The sequence below is a fragment of the Bos mutus genome, chromosome 29 (assembly GCF_027580195.1).
Source record: "Bos mutus isolate GX-2022 chromosome 29, NWIPB_WYAK_1.1, whole genome shotgun sequence".
Lineage (NCBI taxonomy): Eukaryota > Metazoa > Chordata > Mammalia > Artiodactyla > Bovidae > Bos > Bos mutus.
Genome location: NC_091645.1, coordinates 14,878,636 through 14,891,264, shown reverse-complemented (window position 1 = coordinate 14,891,264; position 12,629 = coordinate 14,878,636).

Sequence of the window (12,629 nt, the reverse complement as noted above, 5' to 3'; positions counted from 1 at the left end):
ACCTGGGTTTGATCCCTCAGTTGGGACAATCTCCTGGAGGAGGAGGGCACAGCAACCCACTCCAGTATTCTTGCCTGGAGAATCCCCATGAACAGAGGAGCCTGATGGGCTACAATCCATGGGGTTGCAAAGAATCAGGCATGACTGAGCAACTAAGCACAGCACTGCTGCTGCAGCGAAGTCGCTTCAGTCATGTCCGACTCTGTGCAACCCCAGAGATGGCAGCCCACCAGTCTCCCCCGTCCCTGGGATTCTCCAGGCAAGAACACTGGAGTGGGTTGCCATTTCCTTCTCCAATACATGAAAGTGAAAAGTGAAAGTGAAGTTGCTCAGTCTTGTCCGACTCCCCATGGACTGCAGCCCACCAGCACAGCACATAGCTATTTTAATACCTGATGGTCATGGCCATGTTCTAGTAGGTGAACTATTTCTGCAGACCTACATTTTATACATGGTCATTTATCTAAATCACATTTTCTTTTTTTCTTTTTTAAGGAATTTCACTAAATACACTGAAATCCATCCCATACCATATTTAAGTTTTCTAACAATGACATCCATCCCAAATTGAAACTTAGCATTTAGACGTTTAGAAAAGAATTCTATTGCTGGTCCAAGATGACATATTTCACTATATCAGGGTTCTTAATGAAAGGTAAACCAACACTGAATGTCATTCTCTAAAAAAAAGGTAGTTCCCTCAAAACTAATACATATATATACACACACACACATAAATATATATATACACACACACACACCTGCATGCATGCATACTAAGCCACTTCAGTTGTGTCAGACTCTTTGTGAACCCATGGACTATAGCCTACCAGGCTCCTCTGTCCATGGGATTTTCCAGGCAAGAATACTGAAGTGGGTCGCCATGCTCTCCTGCAAGCGATCTTCCTGGGCCAGGAACTGAACCCATGTCTCTAATGTCTCCCTGCATTGGCAGGTGTGTTCTTTAGTACCAGTGCCACCTGGGAAGCCCTGAATATATACATACATGTACATATCAATAATTATATATTTTTAATACATATATATGTATTTCTGGAAATAATATAAAAGGTAAAAATAAACAAAATGCTCCTCTGTCTAGGAATTCTCCAGGAAAGAATACTGAAGTAGGTAACCATTCCTTTCTCCAGGGGAGCTTCCTGACCCATGGATCAATTCTGGGTCTTCTGCATTGCAGGCAAATTCTTTACCATCTGAGCCACCACCAAAGACCAATACAAATTCTTAAGGCAGCCAGAGAAAAAAGACAAATTCCCTTCAAGGAACAACCTTTATACACTGAGAATAGATTTTTCAACAGAAGCAATGGAAATAGAAGACAATGTAATAATATTTTCAAAGTGATGATAGAAAATAATTGTCAACCAAAAATTCTATACCCTAAAGTGAAAGTATTCTTTAAAAATGAAAGATGTTTCCTGACAAACAAAAGCTAAAAGAATTCATCATCATCAAGTTCATAAAAAAGGATGTTTCATGAAAAAGGAAACCAAAGATGGGAAGAAACAGACAGAGTGAGATTACACACCCACCCACTCTCACACACACACAATGTTACTTTAGCAACAACTGACTAACTTCATGGTCCTTATAATGACCATCTCAAATGCTAGAGATATTAAGCTAGTGCTAATTCAATATCGCATCCCAACTCACTACATGTATTAAGACCTCTGCATGGGAAGTTCAATACACTATTGAGAGAAATTTAAAAGACCTAAATAAATAGAGGGATATGCTTAATGTTGTAAAAATGTCAAAATTTCCCAAACTGATGTACACGTACAATGAAATTTTAAGAAAAAAAAATAAACAAAATGCATAAAAAAGCAATAAACAACCATCCTAGGACAAAGTTCCATCTCTGCCACTTATAGCAGTATAATCTTGATCATATTACTTAAGATTTTGAGACTCAGTGCTTTAAGCTATAAAATGGGCAAAATCAAATGCTATAAGGCTGCTTCAAGTTTCTTTTAAAGTTGTAGTTCAGGCATTTACTCCTAAGGTTTTCTGTGCTCTCTCTCTGTTTCAGGATCTAATGCTAATTTTGGTCTAGAATATTTTATCCGGATGTTGTTTTCTCTCTTTGTTACTACACTGTCTCTCTGTTATTTCCTGAGACCCATGATTATTGCTCTGCCTGCCTGGAAGATGATCTGTATTCGACAACTAATGTTTCCTGTTAGAATACTTCTCTTCTCATTCATAGATATTCTGTTTCATTGTTTTCATATGGGCTGCGTTGAGTAACTGTTTTCCTACCAAAGAGGTCTTCTGGCAAGCAAGTAGGTGTTCACATTTTTATGTAAAATTTAATGTATGCAAATATTTTTTAAAAACCTTACCATTTATTGTCTTCTATGAGCAAGGTAAAGGGCTTCCCTGTGGCTCAGTGGTAAAGAATCCTCCTGCAATGCAGGAGATGTAGGTTCAGTTCCTGGGTCGGGAAGATTCCCTGGAGGTGGTCATGGCGACCCACTTCAGTATTCTTGCCTGGAGAATCCCATGGACAGAGGAGCCTGGCGGCTAGGGTCCATAGAGTCACAAGGAGTCAGACAGGACTGAAGGGACTGAGCACAGCACAGCACGGAGCGAGACACTTTAGATACTCCATAAGCTTTAGTCTTCCCAGCAACCTTACAAAGCGAGGAATCATTTATTCATTTTCCAGATGGAGAAAGTAAGGCTTAGGGCAATCAAGTAAGTACTCAATGTAGCTCACTTCAGTAGTGAGTCAGGATTGACAGCCAGAACTCCATGACCCCCAAGGCTGTATCATTCCCTCAACACCACTTGGCAAACGGAAAGATAGAGAAACAGCAAACTGTGAACAAAAAGATAACTGTTTGTAATTCCTCACTCAGAGATAAGCTAGACATAGGCTTTTTGTTTTGTTGTGTTTGTTTTTTATGAGAATCAAGGTCTCCAAGAGGCTTAATTAACAGTGATATATTTTGAAAATCACTTAACATAAACTTAATAGAAGAATGATGGGCGCTGTTTATATTGCAACCACATTTTGAAAAGGAATTAGTCATCCCTGTGACCTTCTTAACAACTGGAAAATATGAAGCACTTGATAATAATTTAAATTTAGAGAAAACTTGAAATGATTGGACAGTAAAAGATTTGCTGTGTTTTGTTTTTTCAGAAGAATCAGACCTAGGGAAGAGATATAGAAACATAGCATTTCATTTTCCCCAATTGATTGATCAGATAACATGTCAACAACATGGAGGACATTTATATTTGGAATATTTTTAAGAAGAGCATACTGCCAGCAACACAGGACCTTAATAAATACAATTTGATAGAAAAAGACACCGAAGTTCAGCTTTTGCTCCTAAGAGTATAGTATAACCCAGCTTTATTTGGTAAAGAATCATTCACGCAGACTAGAGCCTCAATTTACAGGTCATAAAGGAACAAAAACTATTGAATATGAGAAGAAAGATGTATTTTCTTTTTTTTTTTTGAAAGATGTATTTTCTAGTGAGATATTAAAGTAATGACACAGGCTGAATGATCAGGGAGGAAGGAGGTTTTAGAGGAGAAAGATGAAGGAATACTTTCCAGCATGAAGAAAAATATCATTTTTTGAAGTGTATTTAAACTAAAAGGGACATGGTGACCACTAATATGCAAAAATGTGTGTGTGTGTGGGGGGGTCAGGCACATTTAGAATTTACTAATTGTTGGCTCTATCCTGTGATGTAAATATTATTCTCTTTTTACTGGTCAGGAAACTGAGGCACCTCTGGGTTAAGCGACACACACAGGAGTTCCACAGCTGATGAGTGATGGGTGTAGGCATTAAGCCAAGAAACCCAGCTTCAGAGTCTGGGCTCCTAACCACATCCTTTCCTGCCATTCATAGAACCTTCCTTGGGATTCTTGAATGTGGCAGGAAAGTTAAACTGGTTTCTAAGTATCTGACAGACCCTTTACCTATATTTTCTTTGATTCCTATCACGACTCTGAGAAGTAGCTAGTATCACCCATGTTTGAAAGAGGAAGAAGGAGAGAACCAGAAAGGATGAGCATTTTGTGCAAGGCCACCCAAATCATGAATTATATAGTTGAGATTCAAGCTCAGGCTGCGTCAAAAGTTGACACCATATACTTGCTACCTTTGCTTTGACTCTCTAAGTACCCATCATTTTTATGATAAAGTGGTAAAGACAAAGAATCTCCCAATTTATCCCTCCCCTGCTGGTAGGCTGCAGTCCATGGGGTCGCTAGGAGTCGGACACGACTGAGCAACTTCACTTTCACTTTTCACTTTCCTGCGTTGGAGAAGGAAATGGCAACCAACTCCAGTGTTCTTGCCTGGAGAATCCCAGGGACGGGGGAGCCTGGTGGGCTGCCGTTTCTGGGGTCGCACAGAGTCAGACACGACTGAAGTGACTTAGCAGCAGCAGCAGCAGCTCCCATTCCCACCCCTCCGGGTAAGTATTCTATGCATGTTCACATGAGTCCTGTGAAGTAGGGACTGTTACTGTTTCATTTTACAAACAGGGAAACAAAATTTCACAAGCTCAAAGAGAGAATGCATTATGCATAGTCACACAGCTAGGAAGTCATGGAATTCAAACCTATCTTGACTCCAGCGTTAGAGGGAAAAGCCACTATTTTCTATTAGGTATATTCCAGAATCTCACTACAGGCTTAAGGTACCTAAATAGTCTCCTTACAGTACCCTGGGTTGACAGAAATGTAACTAGTATGTACAGAATGTACAGTCAATGCTGGAATCAGAAAGTTAATTTCTTCAATTATTCAACATTAAATAAACGTGCACAGAATCCTCTTTATGTGCAAAACACTGTTTCAAGAATTAGGGACACAGTGGTAAACTGTGAGCTATGTTAGTTGTAAACCATAGTGAAAGGGTGAAAAGATAAAGTATGTACTCTATGTATATGTTCTGTGTGTGTTCAGCCATGTCCAACTGTTTGTGACCCCATGGACGGTAGCCTAGGAGGCTCCTCTCTACATGGGAGTATCCCAGCAAGAATACTGCAGTGGGTTGTCATTTCCTCCTCCAGGGGATCTTCCCGATTCAGGGACTGAAACTTCATCTCCTGTGGCTCCTGCATTAACAAGTGGATTCTTTACCACTAGGCTGACTGGGAAGCCCGTGTAATAAATGATACAGTGATAAGCGCTTTGAAGAAGAAGAAAACAGGATATTGTGTTTCAAAGTAGCAGGGAAGCAGAGCCTTGTTAGAAAACAAAGACGAGACGACACCGGAGGAAGCACCTGAATGAAGGACAAGGGAGAACATTCGGGAAAGGCTCCTCTGAAGCCACGAGGAGCCAGGTGTGGGGGTGACATGGTGCGGATGATGTAGCAGAGGATGAGGGTGACTGAAAAGGCAGAGAGAAGGATATGGGGATGGGCAGGGGCCAAACCTAAAGGTCCTGTGGGCTGTGAATTTTATTTTGAGTGTGAACCATTTAGGGGCATTTTGAGCAGGAGGGTAACATGATCTGAGTCAAGCTTAAAAATTTCAGCTTGGCTCAGCAGGACCTTGGGGCAGGAGGCCATGCAGCTCTCTAGGTGAAGGTTGGCCGGTAGCATGGACTAGTGCTATAGCCGTGGAAATGGAGAGGAGTCGGAGAGGTAATACTCTGAGATTAGGAAGTTTGCACTGGAGTCATCATCAAAGTCTCTCCCTGGAATCAAGCTAAACAGGAAACAAAATCATCATCAGGGAGCACTTCCACGTGTGCTGTGCCAAGTCACTTCAGTTGTGTCCAAGTCTTTGTGACCCCATGGACCGTAGCCCTCCAGGCGCCTCTGTTCATGGAATTCTCCAGGCAAGAGCACTGAAGTGGGTTGCCATTCCGTTCTCCAGGGGATCTTCCCAACCCAGGAATCAAACCGACATCTCCAGCATTGCAGGCAGACTCTTTACTGCTGAGCCACCAGCGAAGTCCCTCCCTAGTTTACTATGAATGATTTACATTGATGCGATCTGAACTTCCTGTGACTGGAACACGACTTCCTGACGTCAAACATGATGAGCCTAGAGATAGTCTAGAAGGTGGGTTTGTGGGCATAAAATCTGGACTGAGTGAAAGGAACTGGATGCTGGGGAACACCAGCAAACAGCCCTCTTGAGTATGTTCTCAGTAACGGTGGTCTTGCCAAGGAAGTACATGAAGTTCAGGGGCCACATTGCTATGTGTCCGTCTCCACACCAGGAATCAACTGCCTTTCTGATCACTGCTCAGAGTGGCCCAGCATGTTTGCAACTTAAAATGTTGTTTTGCTGTACTCCCAGAGCTAATAATCTCTCATTATTACTACAATTTGATGATTATATGATTGTGCAGTAGGGCCTAACATTTATCCATTATTCCCTAGGTGTGAAAAAGAATGGAGCTATTATTTTTTTTTTTCTATGAATGATCAAAATATTCTTACAAGCTTTCATTCTCAGAAGTGGAGGGGGTGAAAGGGTGAGACCAATAATCACTACTTTCTTATTTGAGATAATGTGGGTTTTTTTTTTTTTTTTTCACTAAACTTACTCTCTTTGGAGAGATAAAAGGATGAAATTCAAACAATCCAATGGGCTGTTTCTTTTTTTTTTTTTTCCCCTCTCTCCCTCTCCATGACATGGCATTTTGGTGCAAGAGAAACTCACAAAATGTCAATCAAAAGGGCATTCTGGCTGGCATCATGCCTTCACTGGTGTGGCTGGTTTGGTCTTTATGCACCTGTTTTGTTTTGGGATTTTTGTCTTTAAAATTAAAAGAAAACATGTCTCTACACATGACCAAATTTCATTCCTTTTATAGCTGAGTAATATTTCATTATATATATATATATGTCATACACACATTTTTTATATATATATATATATATAAATATATATATATATAAATATATATATATAAATATAAAATTGATGCTTTTGAACTGTGGTGTTGGAGAAGACTCTTGAGAGTCCCTTGGACTTCAAGGAGATCCAACCAGTCCATTCTGAAGGAGATCGGCCCTGGGATTTCTTTGGAAGGAATGATGCTAAAGCTGAAACTCCAGTACTTTGGCCACCTCATGTGAAGAGTTGACTCATTGGAAAAGACTCTGATGCTTTGAGGGATTGGGGGCAGGAGGAGAAGGGGATGACAGAGGATGAGATGGCTGGATGGCATCTCTGACTCAATAGACGTTAGTCTGAGTGAAGTCCGGAAATTCACTGTGGTGATGGACAGGGATGCCTGGCGTGCTGCAATTCATGGGGTCACAAAGAGTTGGACACAACTGAGTGACTGAACTGAACTGAACTGAACTGAAAGAGTCGGACACGACTGAGCGACTGGATTGAACTGAACTGATATTTATATATCGCATCTTCTTTATCCATTCCTCTGTCAATGGCTACTTTAGTTGCTTCCACGTCCTGGCTATTGTAAATAGTGTGCAATGAACATTGGGATGTATGTATTTTCTTTTTGAATTATGGTGTTCTCAGGGTATATGTCCAGGAGTGAGATTGCTGGGTCATGTGGTAATTCGATTTTTAATTTTTAAGGAACCTCCATGACATATATACACCACCACAGGTAAACCAGATAGCTAGTGGGAAGCCGCTGTATAGTACAGGAAGCTCAGCTCTACACTCTGTGACGACCTAGATGTGTAGGATGGGGGGCAGTTGGAGGTCTAAGAGGGAGGAGATATATGTATGCATACAGCTGATTCACTTTGTTGTGGAGCAGAAACTAAGACAACATTGTAAAGCAACTCTATCACAGTTTGAAAAGAAGTGTGTATATAGGCATGTCTTCATTTTAAGCACGATGTTGGCACCTACTGTTCAAATCTGTCATGCTAGACTATTGCATTATCTCTTATCTTGAGGTTCCCCAGAATGGGTAGACTCATTCTGGCCACAGACTTGTGAGGGTCCACCATGTGGTTAACACCTCTGGTGGTCCCTGCCCATTTGGAAACCCCTAGGGCTTTTGCAATTTATGCGGAGACTTTTCTCTGCATGCTTCTCATCTGCTTGCTGCTCTCCAGCCCTGTCCCACCCCCAGATCATCCAGATGGAGCAGGGAGGGCAGAAGACACATCTTCTATTCTCCTACCACCTCTCTGGGGTTCCTTTGCTGTTTTCCCTTTCTAGCCTCCCCTTTGGTCAGAACTCTTTGAGGAAGGTGGGCAGCATATCTCATTCACCTGAAGAACCTCCAACTCGTTATCCTTTTGGCACCACGAGGAGTGGTGTCTAGGATTAGAAAGGTCTCTAGTCCTCCTCCCCACTAGCCTCCATCTCTTCTCCTTTGTGGCTCTAGTTTTCACCTTGCCTCTGGAATTAATGGCAGAAAGGATGCCTGGAACAAAGCCCATTTACAGATGTAGAAAAACACGTGATGAGGTGCCCTTTAGATATGATGGCCTTTCATCAGGCAGCCATGGAAACAAGCAAGTGCCTCCTGCTTATCTCTGCTCTAAACTATGTGCGGTTGGTCTCACGGTTTCATTCCTAGTAGGCAGTCTACTTCCCATCTGTCAAAGTTCTTACGGCTTATGTGCAGCCCCAGAGGACGCTTAAAAAGTACAGAGCATGCTGGGTATGTAAAAGAACAAGACAGGGATAACTAATATTTTAGAAGAGTTTATATGCTAGACACTGCTAGATTTACACACATTTTCCAAATTAATGCAACTAGATGCGATCTCTCCATCAGTAATTCAGTAATTACTGAGACCTCCAGAGTCTCAGTTCAATATAGTTATACATTTACTGAAGTCCCACTGATACTTCAAACCCCAAATGTCTACCCTTCTCTGTACAGAATATTCTCATTCCTCATCCCCATTTTAGTGGATGTCAAATTATAGGCTTGGATTATTGTCAATCAAATCATAGGCTTAGAAAATTTGTAATCATACTGCACTGCTTCCTTCCACCTAAGCAGATATTATCTTAAAGTTTCTGCCACCTTAATATATTTCACCTCTTCATCTTTGTTCCTCCATCTACTCTGTCACTGGCTTGATTTAGACATTTATCAACACCCATTCTGAAAAATCTAATAGAAGCCTAATTGGTCTGTTTCATTTCCTGCTCCACACACCATAAAGTGAAATTTCTAACACATAGATTTGATGCTTATCATCTGTTTACACTTAATATTCTTTAGTGGTTCTCTGATCCTCCTTTATAAAGTTCATCCCCTTAGTGTGGCTTGAAAAGCCCCCTGACTTCCTCTTTGCAGCCTTACCACAATGCTTTCTGGCATTTCACACTTTTGTGCCTTTGCATTTGCTTTTCCCTTGGCTTAAAATCTCTTTTACTTATTTCTCTTTCCCTGTCATTCTACTTATCTGCCAAAGTGAATCAAAGAGTAAAGCCTTTCTGATGTCACAATTAAGATCAACCCATCTTCCTTTGTGCTTCTACAAAACCATGTATCACAGGATGTTGCATCCAGAGTTATCCAGTGATATTTGTGTTTGGATCACTAATGCCCAGAAAAGTCTCTGGCTCTTAGTTGGAACCAATAGATATTCAACATCCACACCAAAAGAAAGACAAAGAAGGAGAGAAAAGGAAAGAAGAGACAAAGGAAAAATATAGATAGTGATGGGAAAGGAGGAGAGACGGAGGAGAAAGAGGTAGAAGTGGAGGAAGAGAGAAAGGAAAGTTGAGGAAGAGGAAAGACAGGCAGACTGTAGGATTATTAGTCAAGATCGCTCTGCCTACATTATAAGAATGCCACTCTTGTTCTGAGAGTAAGAGGAAGGCAAGCATGAGATCTGCAAAGCACATTTGAGTAGTTATCAACCCTGGAGCACCTCCAGTTCATTTCTCTGGTTGTCCCACTTAAGCCAAACCAAGGCTTGCTGAGCATCCTCTGTACAAACCACAGTGAGAGAGGAGCTGCAGTAAATGTACTTGGTTCTATTACTGTTATTTTCAAGAGAGATGAGTCAAAATACCTGCTATCCACATCCAACCAGTTATCAATCCTGGCAGGTCCCAGAAGGGTTGCCTGACCTCCTGGATTGCCATCTGGGCGCTTGCCACACATTCAGCTAAAGCAGGCTCCCTGCCTGACCATTGAATTCATTGGCCTGGAGACCCAAGCACTGAGCTACTCAGAAGCCAGGCACCATTCATCACAAGCTTAAACAGGAGCTGGAAGTCAGATGCTATTGTAGATGTGTGACTACAAGGAAAAGGAACTATGTGAACAAAATAAGGCTATTGATTTGATTTATGGAAATAAATATTACTTTGTGATTCTAGAGCTGCTCTTGTGCCATATTGACCTTGTCTTTTCTGCAACCCCTCTTCCTTACAAATATTTATCCTGGAGCTAACATAGATCAGATAATAATAATAATGATAATGTGAGAGTGTCAACCACAGCAGCAATGGCAGTCAATAGTAGAGAGGGGACCTAATCAGGAGTCAAATACTAAAGACATTGTACAGAAGAGGGAACGAGACTGTCAACGTCAGTTTTCAGGATGGGCATTAGTATGTCCAGTTTATACAAGAGGCAATCTTGGAGAAGTGGGACCCACCTCTGTGCTTCCAGTTTTGTTCAAGGTCACATCAGAAATAAACATGTTGGGTTCCACCCCTCTGTGGGTTCCCATTCCCTTAGAGTAAGTTCCCTCATTCACAAATGGCTCCATGACTTTACTTGCAGCTGCTTTCCTGCCTCATCACCGTGTTCTCATTATGCCAGTGACAAGCCTTTGGCTTTTCGTTTGTGTCTTGCTCATAAGTGTCTTGTAGACCTTTGTGCTTGCTGATCTTCTTGCCTAGAGCATCCTCGGTCCTTTCCATGGCTGACTACTTCAATTCTGCTCACGCCATATTCTCAGAGATGGCTTCTTGGCCACTCAGTCTGGAATAAGCTCATGACAGTCTGCCCACCCTCCTTCCAACTCAAATGTCAGATATCACCATCAACTCTGGCATTTTGAAATCAGATTTTAAAACATACACTAGATTGTTAGTTTTTATAATCACTTGGAAAATAGAAGGAACAGGCATTATCTCTATTTTACTGATGAGGAAAGTGAGGCTAAGAGGATGTTTTAGCAATCAATATAGAAAATTAATAAATGTAGATCAATATGGGCTCAAAATTCCTGCTGGGCACTTCCACTGCCTCACCACATACAATTTGTAATCTCTGTTATAGGACCTCACACCTAAGTTTTTAATTTCATGTCTAACAATAATTCCAGCCACCTTCTCCTGTGGTGTCAAAATAATTACACAAAATTTTAAGTTTTCAAAATATCACTCATCTTGTCTGGTTTATACACAGAAAATAAAGAAACTTATAATTATATACATATATACACACACTTACGGATAAATATATGTCTCTCTGTACACACATACACACACCATACACACACATACACACACATATAAACTATTTCATTACTGCAAATATTTAAGTTGATGCTTAAAAAAACTCTTTCTTTTAAAAATATATATATCCTTGTTGCTCATTTATTTGTTGGCATCACCACATGGCTTGTGGAATTTTAGTTCCCCAAAAAGGGATTGAACTCAGGCACTCAGCAGTGACAACATGCAGTGCTACACTGAACCACCAGGGAATTCCAAAAAACTCTCTTTTTTTGCTTGAAGAAGGCAGCTCATAGATTTCTGCATAATGTTAAAACTGATCTTTGTCTGTTACCTCTTGAAATTCCTTCTAGCTTTTCATGATAATTGAATGAGATTTTGTGATGTCTTTCTCAGATTCCTATCTGTATCTATATATCTATACATACACATGTATTTGATGTAGATGATTCAAGTGTTGGGTTGAGAATGACAGGCCAGCAAAAAGGGAGAGAAAGATAAAAAGCCTAGTTTATTTCTGTGTTGTCTTGTTAGTTTATCAGAGAGTTCTCCATTGACTTGATTTTAATTAAGTTTTCTTTAAGCCTAAGAGTTCTGGGAAGCTAAGTGAGTGTGGGTGCCAGGTGGGACTATGCCAGGAACTCCCAGATCTAATTTTTAAAATTCTTCTTCATAGCGAACATTCACTACACAGATCCTATTGACAAATGACCTGGATCCAGCTGAGAGTGTCGGTTGATCACTTGTGTTTGGTGTTGTCAAACGTGTCAGTGTTAGCAGGAATGCTGAATTGTCACCTGGCCCCTGGGTCAGAGAGGCAGCCTGATGCGAGGCAGGGGCCTCGGCTGGACTGGGTGTTAGTAGAAGTGAGTTTTGCTACTAACAACCTGTGTGACCTTCAGGATGCTGCTGCAATTTCCTAAATTTCACTTCTGTCAGTTGTCAAGTGAACTAAATAGACAGTGTTATAGACAAAATGAAAGGAATGAAAGCTCTATGCTTCCGGAGTTTTATTTAAAGCAGGCAATAAGCTTTATACTTCTCTGTGTTTTTGTTGTTGTTCAGTCGCTCAGTCATGTCCGACTCTTTGTGACCCCATGAACTGCAGCACGCCAGGCTTCCCTGTCCTTCACCATCTCTCTGAGTTTGCTCAAATCCATGTCCATTTGGTTGGTGCTGCCATCCAACCATCTTATCCTCTGTTGCCCCCTTCTCCTCTTACCCTCAACCTTTCCCAGCATC